Below are 18,459 nucleotides of genomic sequence, written 5' to 3' on the forward strand. Positions count from 1 at the left end.
TACAGTGACTTATCAAATGAATGAAAAAATATAGAAGGCACATTGAAATAAGAATGGTCATATCTTCGAAACTATCCACCAATAGAAGGATAGTTGCATTGTCCATCCCTAAACAGAATGAATATGGTCAAAGAAAAATAAGCGCAGTAACGTAAGTTACAGTGGTGAAATTTTCATGTTCAGCTTCAAATATCAGAACATAAAAAAGTTTGCAACATTTGTTGCTCATTTTTGTTTGAGTTGAAATTCAGTGTATCCTCTTGCAATTTTTCGTTGTATGAATTTTTTGAGAAAACTTTATTTTTTCAAAATTTCAAAACCTGAATTGTACATTTTTAATGGTTTTGGCCCTCCAGACTAACTCGGTCTCGGGAAAAATTCGACCCTACTTCAGACAATTCACACGCAGTTCGTGATCGCCACATTCTACTGGCCACTGCATAATACCAAATGAGGCCTAACTGAATGGACAGGAAAGTGCGTGCTAACGTATTACGTAAATCCTGTACAAAACAAAACAAAAATGACAGCGCGCGGTCCTCAGTTGCTGAGACGCGCGGTCTTTGGAGTTTTTGTTGTTGTTTATCAAGCGCCTTTGATTGTTTTAGAGGTGCTTGATGGGCGCACACTAATTTTGCATGCGCGCAAAAGAGGTTTTTGATGCGCGCGTTGTAACAGCTCGGACCATTAGGGAGCTTTAGATTTTAGACGCGCGGACGTTCAAAGAGAAAAAAACATGATCTGAGCGTGCGCAGTAGCGCGGATCAAGTTACTGCGCACGCTCAGATCATGTTTTTTTTTTCTCTTTGAACGTCCGCGCGTCTAAAATCTAAAGCTCCCTATTACTGCGAGTAGCCAGAACACGAAGCGCTAGTTTATACAGGGCGCTCCCATAGGACAACACTGTACACAGAGGGACAACCATTACAACTCATCCCGCCGTCATCAAAGCGAAGCCGAGTTATCCTCCAGTCCGAGTTTAGCCTGACCCCGTTCGGGTAAGTAGGGTTGACTGAACCTTTTTGGTTAATATTTCGTATTTTCGTCGTTACCCATCGAATATCTTGTTATAACATCGTTATCCTGCACATTTCCTAAGCATACGTTCACATTTGGGAGCGAAATTTGACAACTTTTGCAGTCGTTAAATCCCAGAACTTTGTTTGGGCTTTAACTAACAGGTTAGACATCTAACGCTAATACACCCCGAGTGGACTCACTTTTTCCGTTATTGGATTGACAAAATGTGCTTCAAATGTTTCGATAAATCAATGTTTTAATTTCCTTTCATTTTCGGACTAACGAAACGTATTTTTATAGGCCCTACCAAGATCCATATTTGATTCTTTGTCGGATTAACAAACTATATAAAAGACCCTAGTAACGAACCTCTAGAATAATGACAAAAAGTTCGTAAAACAAACCCTAACACTAGTTTGCTAGTGCTAGACTTGATTAGAGTTTGTCTTTTCCGAAAGACGCTTGATAAACAACAACAAAAACTTCAAAAAAGCGCGTCTCAGCAACTGAGGTGATGTGCGTATACGCTTGAGGACAGCGCGCTGTCCATTTGTTTTGTACAGGATTAGCACGCACTTTCCTGTCTGTTCAGTTAGGCCTCGTTTGGTATTGTACAGTAGAATACATGGCGATCACGAACTGCGTGTAAATTGTCTGAAATAGGGTCGAGTTTTCCCTGAGACCGAGTTAGTCTGGATCCTTCTGGAATAAAAGTCGGTTTTCCAACTTTTATTATTTTTCTCAAAATACTCCAAAACGACTCATCATCCCGGTAAATCGCGTCACCCAGGTAAGTTTCTTTGTAGACTCTTTCGATATATTGCAAGCAAATATGAAATGGTGCTAGACGGGTTTTCAAGCCCTTACCAAAACTGTTTTCACTTTAACGTTTAAAGAAAAAAAGTCATGGAATGTCACGGCGGGAGAGTTTTACGTAACAGATTTATCGTGAAAAATGTCGAGGACAAAAGCGCCCCCCCCCCCCCGTCTTTCTAGGGTTAAAGTCTTATTTTGGCAATACATTGACAATCCGTGAAGTTGAATGTAAAGTTTTGTCATAGCAAATATAATTCTGTACGTCACTTCATACAAAAACAAACAGTTAACAAACAAATGACCTTTACCTCTCTGAAACACATGCTTTGATGACCAGAGTAACATTTTTTTTCATGTTATTGGGAGTTACTTCTATGCCAAGTCCAATGAAACAGGGTGAAACATTAGATTTATTGCTTCATAGTCTATTTGAGTCTATTACTAGGAGGAAAATAGAAAGATTAAACGAGAACTTACCGTTCGAAGTTTGAGATTTATTTTAATGAGTAATTTGAGGGGAGGTATAATATGAGAGATCCCGCTCGCGCATGCGCCGACAATATTCAAAGCAACAATGTGCCCACAGTCACAAGAATCAGGAGATGAAACTACGAGAACTTACTGAAGTTTGAGTAATCCCAGGGAGGGAAGAGGGGGGCATATTATACCTCCCCTCAAATTACTCATTAAAATAAATCTCAAACTTCGAACGGTAAGTTCTCGTTTAATCTTTCTATTTTAATTCGTAATTCTCCGTACGGCATAATATGAGAGTTCAAAGACACTGTGGGTACATTGACATGCAAAAGATGTGTATCAATTTGATACCATCAAGAAGATTAGACACACAATAAATCAATCACCTGGTGTGGCTGTTAAATTGGTCAGCTCAACCAGCAGGTAAATGTCTTTACTCTCAGGTCAGTATGTACTGCGTATACTACACTGTAGATCTGTTGTCATTCAGTGCCCCAACACCGCCAAATCAAATGTTTGTCTTTCTAAGGGCTTATTGTAATATTTTCGGAATGTTTTTTTCCCGAGACCATCCGGCTTTGCTTAGAATCTCATCTACCTGAACCTCACTCCTCTTTGCGGCAGAAGTAGCTGCTGCCCTTGTTGAGTGAGGCTTGAGGTGTCCGTATCGATTCCAGCTGCTGACATCGTGGTGCGAAGCCATTGCGAAATCGTTTGTCTCGTCACATGTTTGTGTGGTTTACGGTAACTAATGAAGAGTCGCTTTTCACTTCCTCTTAGTTGTTCGGTACGTCTGACGTACTGGTGCAAATACCGAAGCACACATAAGCGCCTGTCCGCCGGATAAGCTTTCAATTTAATGTGTCTGTAACAACTCTTATTTCTCTGCCGGTGTTGCTTTAGCAGAGTGTCAAATGAAAAAACAACAGAACTCTCTTTCAAAATCATGTTGTCCAATGATAAAAGAGATAATGATTGCACCCTTTGTGCTGTTACAAGCGCCATTAACATGACCACCTTTAGCGTCAGTTGCATGAGTGAAGGTGAATTTGCTGGAGACATTTTTCGGAGATAATTTAGCACCACTTTAACATCCCAGATGTGACTGTATCTGGCTACTGGGGGTCTAAGCTGAAAAACTCCTTTGAAAAACTGGCATATGACGGGATGTGATCCCACTGTGTGAGGACCATCAAGCACCACCAAAGTAGATAGTGCACTTCTTGCTGTATTCAAACAGCAGTAACTAGCTCCTTGTTGGTGAAACAACTCTGTGAAGAAATACAAAACCAGGCTTGTTGTGGTGTGAATGAAGTCAACCTGTCTGCGTCTGCAGAAATCTTTCCATTTTCTGGTGTAGACTCCATATTGTGTCTTGGTTGAGGATCTCCAAGAAGCTGAAATAATGTCAACTGTCTTGTCACTCAGGCCTGTGGTTTATAGTAACCTCGTCTACAGCCACTATGTCTATTTTCCAATTGGTCTACTGGCATATCGTCTATTACCGATTAGTCTAATACCCATTTGGTCTACAACTCGTTTTGTCCAGTACCCATATTGTCTAATAGTCACTTTGCCCACTACCCGTATTGTCTAATACCCAACTCGTCTAAGGAGCATTTCGTCTACAAAACAATTGATCTAATAGCCAAATCGTCTACACTCACAATGTCTATTTGCCATGTCGTCTAATATCTATTTTGTCTACTACTAGTTAGTCTACTCCCACCTCGTCTACAAGTCATTCAGTCTACATTCACTTTGTCTAGTTATCATATCGTCCAACCCTTAGTTTGTCCATACCCAATATGGTCTATACCCATCTGGTCTACTCCCAACTCGTCTACTCCCAAATGGTCTACTACCAACTGGTCTACTCCCAACTCGTCTACTCCCAATTGGTCTACTCCCAATTGGTCTACTCCCAATTGGTCTACTCCCAATTGGTCTACTCCCAACTGGTCTACTACCAACTGGTCTACTCCCAACTGGTGTACTCCCAACTCGTCTACTCCCAATTGGTCTACTCCCAATTGGTCTACTCCCAACTGGTCTACTCACAACTGGTCTACTCCCAATTGGTCTATACTCGTCTATACCCAATTGGTGTACTCCCAACTGATATAGTTTTACTCTCAACAATTTACCCAAACTGATCATTTCCATCTGGTCATGCTAATAATGAATATACCACTTTGTCTAGTGTCCAGTCCGTCTCACTGTCATGAACTATTCATATCAAACCCTGCCCTTGATTAGCACAAAAATCAATATTAGACTATTCTAGTTGTTACGATGTGGGCGTGTAGTTGGATGGATTATTATTCTTATGATTGTGTATCAAAGTTGAATGGATGGAGTGTTGAAGTTTGGACATATAAATGATTATTTAGGGTTCCTCGAGAAACGTGTATTGAGTACATTGCAGGCAAGTAAATTATTCATCTTAGTAGTAGCTATATATTGGCATGAATCATATCTTTGTGTATATGTTTCAACCTTTTTTGGTGCATTTAACCGTTTACATACATCAGTACGTGCCAGACAGAATAAAAAATACTGATAATGTACTTATAAAGTGTTCCTTTTCATTTTTACCATTCTCATGATTGTGTATCAAAGTTGAATGGATGGAGTGTTGAAGTTTGGACATATAAATGCTTATTTAGGGTTCCTCGCGAAACGTGTATTGAGTACATTGCAGGCAAGTAAATTATTCATCTTAGTAGTAGCTATATATTGGCATGAATCATATTTTTGTGTATATGTTTCAACCTTTTTTGTGCATTTAACCGTTTACATACATTAGTACGTGGCACACAGAATAAAGAATACTGATAATGTACTTCTAATGTGTTCCTTTTCATTTTTACCATACTTATGATTGTGTATCAAAGTTGAATGGATGGAGTGTTGAAGTTTGGACATATAAATGCTGCATGATTTCTTCTGATATAAATTACACATCCAACACAAAAATAACACAGCAAGTTTTTCACACTGTGACATTATCTTTTTTTCCTAAAAAATTGTCATAATTAGAACATAAAAATTTAAACCAGATGGGGGCACCAAGAGTGTTCAACCTATTTACCTGGGAAAAAAGAAAATGGATGAAGTAAATTTAAATAACAAAATATATATATATATATATATATATGTATATATATATATATAACTAGTAGTAGACCAGTTGGGAGTAGACTAGTTGGCAGTAGACGAGTTGGCAGTAGACGAGTTGGCAGTAGATATGGGTTGGCAGTAGACGAGTTGGGTGTAGACCAATTGGGAGTAGACGAGTTGGGAGTAGACGAGTTGGCAGTAGACAAGTTGGGTGTAGACTAGTTGGGAGTAGACGAGTTGGGAGTAGACCAATTGGGAGTAGACGAGTTGGGAGTAGACCAATTGGGTGTAGACCAATTGGGAGTAGAAGAGTTGGGAGTAGACCAGTTGGCAGTAGACTAGTTGGCAGTAGACTGACTGGTTATTAGACTAATTGACTATTAGACAATGAGTTGTAGACCAATTGGGTATTAGACAAAATGAGCTGTAGACTATTCTATTCATAGACCTTATGATTACTAGACGAAATGGTCAATAGACATAATGGGTGTTAGACGAAATGTGACTTAGACAAATTGGACATTAGATAAAATGGCTAGTAGACGAAATGACAATTAGACTATTGGCATATAGACAAAATGGTTGGTAGACGAGTTGGTAGTAGACGAAGTGGGTTTAGACGAGATGGCATTAGACTAGGTGGACAGTGGACAGGGTGGGTGTAGACGAGGTGCCAATTTACCTGTTTTTGTACTGTCTCCGCAAATCCTGCAACACAATAATTCGAGACGGTCATTAAGAGGATGTGGGATATTGGAGACTGGCAGCTTTAATAGATTTCTGCTCTTTTTCAGGCAGAGGGGCTCCCCAACTATAAGCTCTTTAAGTCGTGGATACCACGCTTGTGTGGGCCAATTCGGAACAACTATTATCCCCGTTGCTTTATCTGCCTGTACCTTTTGTAAGCATTTTGCAATTAGACAGAAAGGTGGGAAAGCATAAAACTTCAGCGGACCCCAATCTTTTAGAAAAGCATTGACTGATTCTGCCTCTGGCTCTGGATACCATGAGATATATCGAGGTACTTGTGCATTCAATCTCGATGCAAATAGATCGATTTCTGGGGTACCAAATTGATCCACAACGTCATTGAACACCTCTCTGTCAAGCATCCACTCTGATTTGTCATTAAATTTTCTGGACATGGTATCTGCCTCTGTGTTAAGCCGCCCAGGGAGGTGCTCTGCAGTTAGCCATATATTCCTCTCAACGCACCATCCCCAGATCCGGCGTGCTACCTCATCACAGTCTCTAGATTTACATCCTCCCATATTGTTTAGATATGCCACAGCTGTGGTATTATCTAGTCTGATTAATATGTGCACATCATGCAAATCTGCACAAAGAGCCATCAATCCAAACTCTGCCGCCAGAGTTTCTAGGAAATTAATGTCATTATTTCTTGCCCTGACTATTTCTTGTTCATTCCATCTTCCTCCCGTCTTTATGCGGAGGTCACTGGCACCCCATCCGGCCCCACTTGCATCAGTGCGTATCTCATGTTGCGGTCCTTTCCGCTGTATTGGGGATTTAAATCCTTTCACATGAAGAATCCACCATCTTAAGTTCTGCTTAGCATTCTCTGATAAAATCATTGGACGGTCAAAATGACCTCTATTCCTCTTAAGAGCATTTATCTTATCCCTTTCTAGGGAGCGATAATGGAGAGGGCCGTACTGAATAGCTGGGAATGTAGAAATGATTTTCCCAATCACTCTGGCAACAAAGCGGACTGATGGCTTTTTCTGCCCAAGTAGGTCTGAACATGCCTCAATTATTTCCTCCTCCTTACTTTCTGGGAGTGAAATGGTCATTGCATGGGAGTCCAAAGTAAACCCTAAGAATTGAATTACTTGGGTTGGTTGGAGTACTGATTTCTCAGGGTGAACAAGGAAACCAAGCTGAGAAAACAAGCTTGTAGTTGCTTGGACTGCTTTGTGAGTAAGCTCTGCATCTTTCCCTATTATGATGGTATCATCCAAGTACCCGACAACCACATGCCCTTCCTGCCGTAGGGAAGCAAAAACTGGTTTGAGGAGTTTAGTGAAAAGTCTAGGGGATGTGCTCAGACCGTTTGGTAGGACCTTAAACTGATACAGCTGTCTTTGCCATACAAACTTCAGGTATTTCTTATGGCTAGGGTGAATTGGGACAGAATAATAGGCATCCTGGAGGTCGACTGAAGCAAGGAAACAATTAGACGAGATCAAATCCATGGCTACGTGAATACCATCCATTTTGAAATGTTGGTAACTCATGTACTTATTAAGATCAGACAGATTTAGAATTATTCTGAGGCTGCCATTTTTCTTCGGCCTCGTGAAAATGTTTGACACAAATTCTCCACTTTCATGTGTACATGGTTCGATCACGTTCTTAGCCACAAGATTTTGTATCTCTTCCTGAATGGCTTCTCTTTCTTTGTTGTCTTTCTGATATTCAAAGATAGGATAGGATCTCGATGGTGGTCCCAGTTCTGGGTCAAACTCAAGTTCATACCCTTTTTGTATGGCTGACAAAATGAACGGGTCAGCTGTTATTTTGCACCACTCATCATAAAATTGCTTCAGTCGACCTCCAACTTGAGGATTATGCATAGGCCTAGACTGAGAATTTGGATAACTTACCTCTTCAAGGCAAGCTCCTCTTAGACTCTCCTTGGAGCCTGGCCTGTCCCTGGCCTCTGCTGTGAGGGGTGGGGCGGCGGTCTGCTCCTCGTGGCTGGAGGTGCCGCATGGCGTCTGTGCGTCTGCCCCTGAAAACGTGCCCCTGAAAAAGGCCGATTTGAGGTCCCTGACTGTGGCGTATCCCTGTGGGATGTCCAGCCTGCATCTTGATATCTGTTGCGCGAATATGGGTGAAAACTGCGACGCCCTCGGAATTCTCTGTTTTGTCCCCGCATGACACCTTCGGTGGCCTTTTGTTGTTCTTGCAGGTCTTTAACTTGTTTGGGCAAGTCATCTCCAAACAGAAATTTCCCAATTGGTGTTGAGGGTTTGCACAAATGCGTGAATCGCGAATTCATGTCAGGGCGGATGAGGTTTTTTCTGATGCAGCTCAGTTCAAACGTAGCATTGCTGAGAAGAGCAAGAGCATCTTGCTGCTGTTCTGAAATACAAGTGTATCTTTGGAATCAATTGTGCGCATGAAGGCAACAAGGCCTCTGGAGAGAGAGTGCTGAACCCGCTGGAGTTTCAAGTCTCTGCTTTTTGTGCCCGATTTTAAGTTCTCCCAAATAGGAGGATTAACTCTCGGTACATCAAGCAGGCTGCAGTTGTTTGGCGAGGGATATTTCTTGGCTGTCTCTTCCAGGGAGATTTCTTCCAATTGGTGAGTAAGCATATAAGTTACTGAATGTGCTACATTATCATCCACAGCCTCCCCAATCTCATTTGGGCGTGCAAATTTCGCGGCGAGAGAGGGCACGCTACTAGCATCCGGATCCATCTCCTGTTCCCCTGTGGGGAAAGAAATAGTACAGCTACTTCCCTCTTCATCGTACTGATCATAATCACTGTCATGCTCTCTTTCATAGTCATATGCACCTCCTTGATAGGCAGAGCAGTGGGCATCGCGGCCCGCAGAGGCTGACTGACGTGAGCTTGAAGCCGATATCTGCCGCTATGCGAGGGAGTACGTTTGTCAGACGGGAGATGGTCAATCACTTTTGCTAGCAAACCTTCCAGGTTCTGAAGTCTTTTCTCCATACTAGAAATGTCCGAAGAACCCGCTGTAGCGGTAGAAATGTTCTTCCCTTTGCCAGATTTCTCTTTCCCTTTACTTCCACCCGCTTTTGCAGTGGGCACTAACGAATGCGTCGCACTCGGTTTGCTCTTCGTGCTGTCCGTGCCCGCGCCTGGCTTTGCCGGCGTCTGGGCCGAAGTTCCGGGGGCAGAGCGCGGCTGTGCCAGCCTCACCTCCGCTGCGGTATTCGCGTCCATGCGAGCTGATCAGTCCGAAAATCTGACGAGAATTTCCCTCGTAGGGAAGAAATCAAATCAGCTTCGCAATTTAACTACTGACATCCAACAAAAAGCGTAGTAGCTCAAAGTAACGTCGATGTCGAGTAAAAACGGCGATTGAAAAAGATTTAGAAATCTGATCGGCGAGAAGAAACTAGAAACGGCGCCATATTGCGAGCGAATTGTCGGCGCATGCGCGAGCGGGATCTCTCATATTATGCCGTACGGAGAATTACGAATTAAAATTATAGTATGGTAGCCCTACTACATATCGACCACCCTTATTGAAACCGACCGCGTATAATTCGCGCACTGAACACTTAGTACGCACTTCTCTGCGCGCAAAGCACATAAAAATGGATTGGCTTTGAATGTAGATGAGGATGGTGTGGGAAAACGCGATAATCCACTGTTCATTAATGGTTTTAATCAAGGACAAAATTTCGAATGAATATTTTCACCGAATCGTAATGACAGCACAATGTATGGTTGAGGGGTCTAGATATCGCGCACGAAAATTTGAAATGCTCTTATAATAGAGGTTACTCCATAATCGTACCTGAATTTTTCAATGAATATCACGAAAATGCAGAAAAATCACGTCCCAGAATCTCCTGATGATACGATGACGGAGTAGTGCGCTGTCGCCGTTTGTATGTCGGACTTTTTTTTATGCGTTCAATTTCTCGGGGTATGTAAAGATCGCGCAGCTGCCCTCTGTAGTTTCATGCGTGAAAGTGTCTGCCCCTCTGCGGCTGTAACGTGCTCCGGCTTTTTTTTTCACTTGATATTAAACAGCAGTTTTACCTAACTTGTGTATATTATTGTTATTATTATTATACGTGTTATTATTATCATTATCATTATCATTATATGTGTTATCATTATTATTATTATTATTACATGTGTTATTATTATTGTCATTATTATTATTATTATTATTATTATTATCATTATTACTATTATCACCACCACCATCGATCATCATAATCATCATCATCATCATTTTCATTTTCATTATCATTATTATCACTTCCACCACCATCATCATTTTATCATTCTTATTATCATTATTTTTATCATTGATATTTTCATAATCGTTAATGATTTTCATTTATAAAGTTTTCTTACAATATTTCTAATCACTTTAACCAATGATTCATATACACGTAATATAACATGGAAAAAAGTAAAATATGAACATATACTTTGTGTGTGTGTGTTTGTGTGTGTGCTTACCCATTCGTCACCCTCTCATTTTCGTCACCCATTTGTCACACTCTCATCTAATTTTTCTTCAGTATCATTATGGCCCTCCCCTGTCACAAATATATCACAAGTTAGCACAAGAAATCACAAGCAAATTCAAATTGAAATCACACTTCAACTTCGATAGACTGAAATATTTATTCCTTTGTATATATAATCGTTGTGTTAAGATTTGACTTAAAACAACATTTATTAACAGTATTTCAGCGTAGCTGGCAGCATACATTGTTCTTGTGTATGATGACGTCACGTGGTAAACGATCGATCGAACAAATTACGAATTCTATCGACTACGAACGAGACAAGCGAGACGACACGTCTAGGCTACAACATCCTTTAGATTTTAAGGGAAGGTAGGTTTGTACAAGTTAAAAAATTGGAAATTTAGTGGAAAATTTGTTGGAAAGCAAAATTTCTTACCTGCTTCCTTCTCATGTTGAGCGGTAAGTCAGGTATGTTTATTCCATGGGCGTATCGGAAAATTTTGCGCTTAGTCCTACGCGCAATATCGCTTGCTATATACGCAGTTACGCTATGCGCGATCATTAGGTCCCTGCGCGATCATTAGGTCCCTGCGCGAGACCTAGTACCCTTACTATGTCTATGGAAGTTTCTAAAAGGCTTCTAAAAAGCTTCGTACAACACGGTGTTCAATACAACTCGGTTTGCGTGCATTGTCAATGCAAAAACAGCGGTCGATCCTAAAAGCGCGATTTACCGCGGGGAGCTGAAACGAGGCCACGCAAGTTCGTCGGTGATATTTTTGAACTGAAACTTCGAATCGAAAAGGGAACAACGGCATTTGATAGAGCTGGATTTTCTCAATCACGTTGGTCAAGTTTTTTACGTGAATTTCAGTGTAAAATATTCTTATCAAGCAAATAAACATTAGGCGGTCGATTAGTAGTAGGTCCAACCATACACGTATGGTAGGTGTTCAACCCACCGACCGGGTCCATAACGACCGACCGCGCATTATAATGGCATTGCGCGTACAGAAAGAAAATGTACGCATGGGACTACGCGCAACTGTGTTCGATTCTTCACTGGGCTACGCTACCGAGTAAAATGTGGCGAAAACAACTAAGTTTTCCTCTAAAGTACCGAAATTCAGCAAAATCGAATAAGGTTTATCGTGTAACTACATATAACTAGGCCTACCTTTGCTGACTCGTTGTTAGATGTAGAGTATCCTTCCGTAATAAATTTGACGATTTTGACCGCAAAATTGCCACCGCCGCTTGTACGATCGTGCACACACGTTACACATACACATGACATAAACATTTTGTCGCCCGCTACGACCGTACGAGTTGATGCAGAAACGAGAAATGAATGAGAAAAAAAACAAACCGACTCATCTAATTTATTTCAATTACGATGAAAAGTTTCCTAATGAAAATCAAGTCAAATTCATCAAACAGTCCTTCAAAAGTAATATCGAAGGATTCAAAATAGACTTAAATATTATTGGGGAAAAATGACGGCTAAAAAAAAACAGCGGCCTGTCGAAAAAACGCATTTAAGTGCCCTTTAATACGTATTGTCAGGGTGGTCGGTTGAAATGAGCAGGGCAACTGAGTGCGGAAAAATGACACCCCACGCGTTCGAAGCCGCCATCTACTAGTTATAGTATTCAGTGCGCGCTTGTGAATCCGGAGTATTTTCTCCACACGTGAGTAAAATTTCAGGCAAATTGTGAGATTTTTCACGTTTCTATTGATAGAAAAACGTTAGGTGTCCGGTATTATGAACACCCAACCATACCATGTAAACATTTTGCATTTCCCTTTCTCTCTCTCTCTCTCTCTCTCAAAATCTCACGTTACAATCACACACACTTGTATAAGAACCAAGATCTTGCAAGACAACAGAGAAGAAAGAATACACGGGCATCACAAATCAAAAATATATGCTGGTTCACGCATTTCTTCCATTTTATTTATCTGATATGTTTGGGATGAGAGATTGTGACATCTGTGATAGTCTAAGGGCCTGTTACGGGTTTCAGATTACTACTTGTTATTCTTAAATACATGTGGGATGGACCTTATCAAAGAGAGCTACAGATAATTAAACATCACGGATACTGATTAGACATGTTTCTTTTGTTGTTACTTGAACCATGGAAACAGCATCAACAGCAGTCAGTTGAATTATTTGCACCACTGACCAGCCCACAGTCTATTCACGGGTGCTGCAACGTCAAACCCTAACTTGAACCGCTGGATTGGAAATGGTATAAATCTGACTGCTAAATCAGAACCAGTAACCACAGGAAAAGCACAAGATGACATTACTTTGGTACTAACCATGCATCTCTGAATATTGCAATTCTTGTACCACCTTTGGATGATCCAAAAAAAAAGAAAAAAAAAAAGAGAGAACATACAAATTGTAAGAAAACTATTAGAAGAAACTTCATGAAAGCAACTCCTTTATGGAAGACATCTGAAGTATTCACGCTAGAATTAATCAAACTCGTTGGGTGCAAGAAAAAAAAAAAAAAAAAAAAAATGTCTCTGTTCAGCAAATTAACACTGGGATTTCATGCCTGTGGGAATATCTGTTGTATTTTAAACCGCCTTGCAAAATAACAATGATTGCCAAATGTCACACTTAAGTCGAAACAGAGTTTATTTTCATGATAAAAAATGTAAAAAGTTGTCTAAGGGTTTTTGTTTCATGACCATTTGTGGCATTTCCCTGAAAACTGAAGAATTAAAAATACGACCTTGCTTGGATGAGCACTTCAAGGTGTCAATATTCATGGCTTTTTAACCCAAGAAGCATTATCTGCTTTTAATCATGTAAAAATACAACTCAGAATGGACAAAAATTTAGAAAATGAGTTCAGGACAAAATCAAGATATACCTTGTCTGCAGTATTCATTAAGATGAATCATGCCATCTTCACATCACACGGGGTACAAATTTTGCACTACGGAGTGAACCATACAAGGACATGAAAACCCAGAGAGTTGTCATGCTAGTAACATGGGATGTTAGCCGCCTGCATACAAACATCAGTGATGCATGAACGGTAGTACAACTGTCTTTATAAGGAATTATTGACAATACTTGCAACATCAGCATACATCAATCAGCTAAACTATGATAACTGAGGACTCGAGAATTAAAAACTTTGAAATTTTCCTATGGAAAATACAGACTTAAAGTGCAGCTTGTAAGGATGGGGAAAATACAGAAAAGAATGTCTGTCCCATCATGAATATTCTGGCAATGTTATGAACTGACCGTAATTCTAAAAATGAATACAAATGTATATGGAAAGGTTTGCTGGTTTATGTGACTGGCAATTACAACAGTATCACATTATTGTATTTGCTGGTTTTTGTTTTTTTTTTTCTTGTCTGTAAAGACAGAAAGACTGATAACACAAAGTGAATAAAATTCTGCAGCACGAGTCAAATTTCCCGTATTCAAAACAGATGTTCAAATTCATCCTCGCGAAGGCCTGATGGGGGAAATGATATGACACACATTATTCTTACAGTAAAGGTGAATTTGAGTTCTGTGTTCACTTGTTTTCGGTGAAGAGAGTGGGGCATCTGAAAAGATTGTACAGATTGTTCATATCAGATAAATGAAACACAATGAATACAATCATCCTGCTAGATGCTCTATTCCCCTTTCTAAGTCTCTGCTTGGGCTTGTTGGGAGACTGTGACTTTCAGGTCTTAGAATGTGTAAAGGGCAGCAGTTTAAAAGCTGATTGTTGACAAATTCCAGGACAAAAAAGCATTGCTGAATTGTGCACAGCCACTGGCACAGCTTTTAAACACTCGACAGTTACATCGTCACTGACAGTATTTACATTGTACGGTTTACTCATTAATTAACCCCCTACCATTATGCCAATTCACATCACGAAATTTTGTGTGTGTGTGTTTGAAATGTAGGAATATTTTGTTTTGTAAAGTGCGTTCCATGTACAGTACACAAAAGTACCACAGAACATCTGATGAAGAAACTTACATTAACCTGTCCCATTAAAATGGGTCATAACAGTTACAAACTCGGTTCTGTTTTTTTGCTGTGGATACATACTACACCAGTACTTTCATTCCACTCTGCTTGTAAACCCAGGCCAGATGTTCATGGGTTCTAAAAAGCCTAAAATGGGCCACCTCAGGTTCACACTCAGTCTGTCTGATACACCAAGATTTACAAACACTTATCACTTTGGCTCACAGAATGCCAACCGACGAGACAAACACCTGGACAGACAGACCAGAGGACATTTCCAAGGATTGAATCATCTCATTTCAGGAGAGTGGCATGACAAGTATTGGTGGTGAAGGGGGTCGAGTCCAAAACTCATGGGGCTTTCAGCATAATGAAGCATACAAATTCATGTGGACCACATTTCTTATCAATAATCTTCACACAGTGAACCAGCTTTTTTTTTCTTTTTTACACTTTGTTTCACTTATTCATTTTGTAAATCTTTTTTTTTTTTTTTTTGCTTTCAAGTTACTTGAAGTATGATGGCTGTTTCTGCAAAAAAAATAATAATAAATAATAAAGAAGAAAAACATGAGATGAACATTCTGTTGGATAATTTGACAGACATATTATTCTAGATTCAAAATGAGAGAACATGATTACTGGCTTTCGTTTTGTTTTCTGTTCTACCAAGGGCTTGTCAACTATAACACTTTTATGCCAGTAAAGATTTTTTTTTCTTTTTTCCTTCTTCTTCTTCTTTTTGAATTGTACATGTAGTTGGGAGAAACGATCAAACTTGACAATTAAGTACTAGTACTAACACCACTTCAATAGGACTGCCTGTTCCGGCACACATTTTTGTGGATTGGTTTAGGTTGTTATTTTTTTTTTTTTTTTTTCATGGGGGGGGGGGGGGAGCAGTTACAGCCATCATACCTCAAGGACAATGATTAAACAACATAAGAACTTTTGAACACAAATCAAAATTCAAAATGCAATGCCTTTGCAGAAAATGATCGCCAACACAAATATTCATACACAGGAACACAAAAAAACATACAAACTTGTAGAATAGTCAGTGAGGTGACCTTTACTGTGTGCTTAAAGTGAGGAAAAAAATTTTCAAAATGAAATTAATCAGACATGAACGATGAAAGAAAACATGGAAGGTAAAGAGCCAACGGACAAATGGGAAGATTTTTTACTGTATTTGGTGTGCATCAATATTGTCTTACCATAAAGAACAAAGGAGTTGGCGACCATTTTCCCAAAAGAAAACACAAAATGCAACCAAACTGCACAGCTAGTGAAACAACCCAGTAATACGGGTGGTGGGGGGTGGGAATGTTGAAATGTTTAAGGCCGCCATCATTCTTGCTGTGCAGTTTGGTGGACACTAAACAGACATTGCCTCGTGAGGGCAGTCTCTCTCATTTCCACGGCTTGCGGGGAGTGTGCACATGTCCCAAAATTATGATTTGTGCCTCCAATGAAAGCCTTAGAAATGAGAGACAAAAAACAGAACTAGAGAGGACGCTGACTCCTTTCTCAAAAAGTTGCTATGAGGTGTTCCTTCAAAACTGCCTAGTGGGTAGATGCTACAACTTGCACCCTGTGTTCGTGTTTAATGCTTCGATGATCAAGCAACAAGTTGACAAAGGAGTCACAACATACTATCACAATATAGGAACTTTTACTGCAGATTCCAACACAGACTATCCAATCTCAGGATTTCGTGCAATGCCACAGATACAATTGAACAAATATCCTTTTACAGAACCTGCAGTAAAAGTTTTACTGATTGAACTAGAGTAACAATAGCATTGCAGTCATGAGCACCATCTTTTGACTCGTCTCTCGGAACGAAGTATCAGAATTCCCCCCACAGATCAAAAAATGCTGCACATGACTGCAAAGGAGAGTAACAACATTGGTCATAGGGTTTCTATTTTCTGTCCTCGAGGAGTGGACATACAACCTGAATGCAAAACCTCCAATCTCACAGATAAGATGCAGCACTGCTGATACTTACTTTAAAACTGACAAACCCACACACCTGGAACTTACTTTACTGGGTGTGATGACCAATGTGTTGTATTATCATTTCTCAAGAGGTAATAGCTTTTGCTCTAATCAAATATTAGAGTCATTAACTCTTGTTCTTTAGACCAGACCAAACAAATTCAAATTCACTACACGCTGCTCCCAGACAAACAAAAGCACAATTGCTCCCTCGTTTCTAGCTCCATTATTTTTCCAACAATCCTTCCAACCTCACATATGACTGACCCAATGCCGATCTTGGCCAGATGTAATTCATTTGGTTACTGGCCTATAATCCATGCATCTTCCTTGTTATCAAGATCAGCGAAACAACATCTGGCCAGAGATACCGACACGAGGTACCCTTTTATGTTTTGCGCGTAGCCCTGGACGGGACGAGTGCAAATTTTGTAGCCTCGATGTGCACGCAGGCTCAGAGCAAGCTTCGAATCAAGACTTTGTGATCGTGGTTTGTACGTAAGGGAGCAGCCTGTAGTGAATTAAACAAGGAAAGGCTCAAGCAATCGGCAGCGTGGAATGATCGCATCACGTGCTTGGCGGTGTAGAAGAGCCTGCACACCCCAACCTACAATTTGCACCTGCTGCCGCTGGAAAGAGGAGAGCTAACTATTTCTCCCATCAACAGGAGTATGGCACTGGCCCCTGATGGGAGTTTGGTCTGGGTGCAGCAACAGCTGCACAGCAGTTAGCTCTCTCTTTCCCTGCCTTCCTTTAATTTAAGTCTGTGTGTGTTTACTTTTTTTTCACACACACACTTGCAGTATATGCACGGAAGCAGACCATACACTTACTACTAACTAACTGAAGAAGTGGTAGCGATCTTTAGAGACACTTCTTCGTAGAACTGAACACTCCTTCCTACATTTTCATCGTTCACCGTGACCTCAAGTCATTGCATCAAACTTTCTGAAACTTGACAGAGGAACATAAAAAAAACTGTGCATGCCATGACATTATCTTCATGTTACACACTTTGCAACAACACAGTGACTTAGGGGCAATGCAACTATTTTGATAACAATATTGTAGTGGGAGTTACTTTACTCCCTTGATGCATCGTGTAGAAGAATATGAAGAAAAGAAGAAAAAAAAAAAGAAGTATGTTAGTATAGGCAAGAAGTTAGTGACGATTGACCTCGCGGTCAACACTTTCCCTAATCATCACATCCGTGAAAAGGAGTGACCACTTAGGAATGACCATTTGCTCCAGAAAGTTCAGGTTTCCCTTACGGTATTTCATTTCTCAATTTCTTTTTGCCATGTGTAGAGCATCTATTTCTCTTCGGTTCAAAAACACTTGGACATGTACAGTTGTCTCAATGCCTGGACGTTAAATGGCTAAATGATCACTCCTTTTGGGGTTCACTCATACAGTCAATATGCTACAAACAACAGTGACATTGGCACAAAAAAAAATGGTCACACCTGTCTGCAAGACATAAAGCTTTCAGAATGGGCTTTTGAGCATTGTAACTTGAAAGTTTCATCGTTTTCACTTCTGGAACCACTTTTCTCTTTGCCCTGTTGTATTCATGAAAGTTCTGACCACACATGATCAATTCGCCGACACTTGCTTCAAAATCTCACATGGGAGGTGAAATCCTTTCGCACTGAATGCTGTGCCTTCGTGCTCAGACGAATCAAATGTGCAAATGTCATTCCCTGACCCCCAAGAGATGAGGATGGGAGCTAACAGAGTAAATAATGATACCACTTTGCGGCGGAGGCATAAAAAGAGACATGCCAAGTCTGAAAC

This window comes from Diadema setosum, chromosome 6, assembly GCF_964275005.1.
Source record: "Diadema setosum chromosome 6, eeDiaSeto1, whole genome shotgun sequence".
Classification (NCBI taxonomy): domain Eukaryota; kingdom Metazoa; phylum Echinodermata; class Echinoidea; order Diadematoida; family Diadematidae; genus Diadema; species Diadema setosum.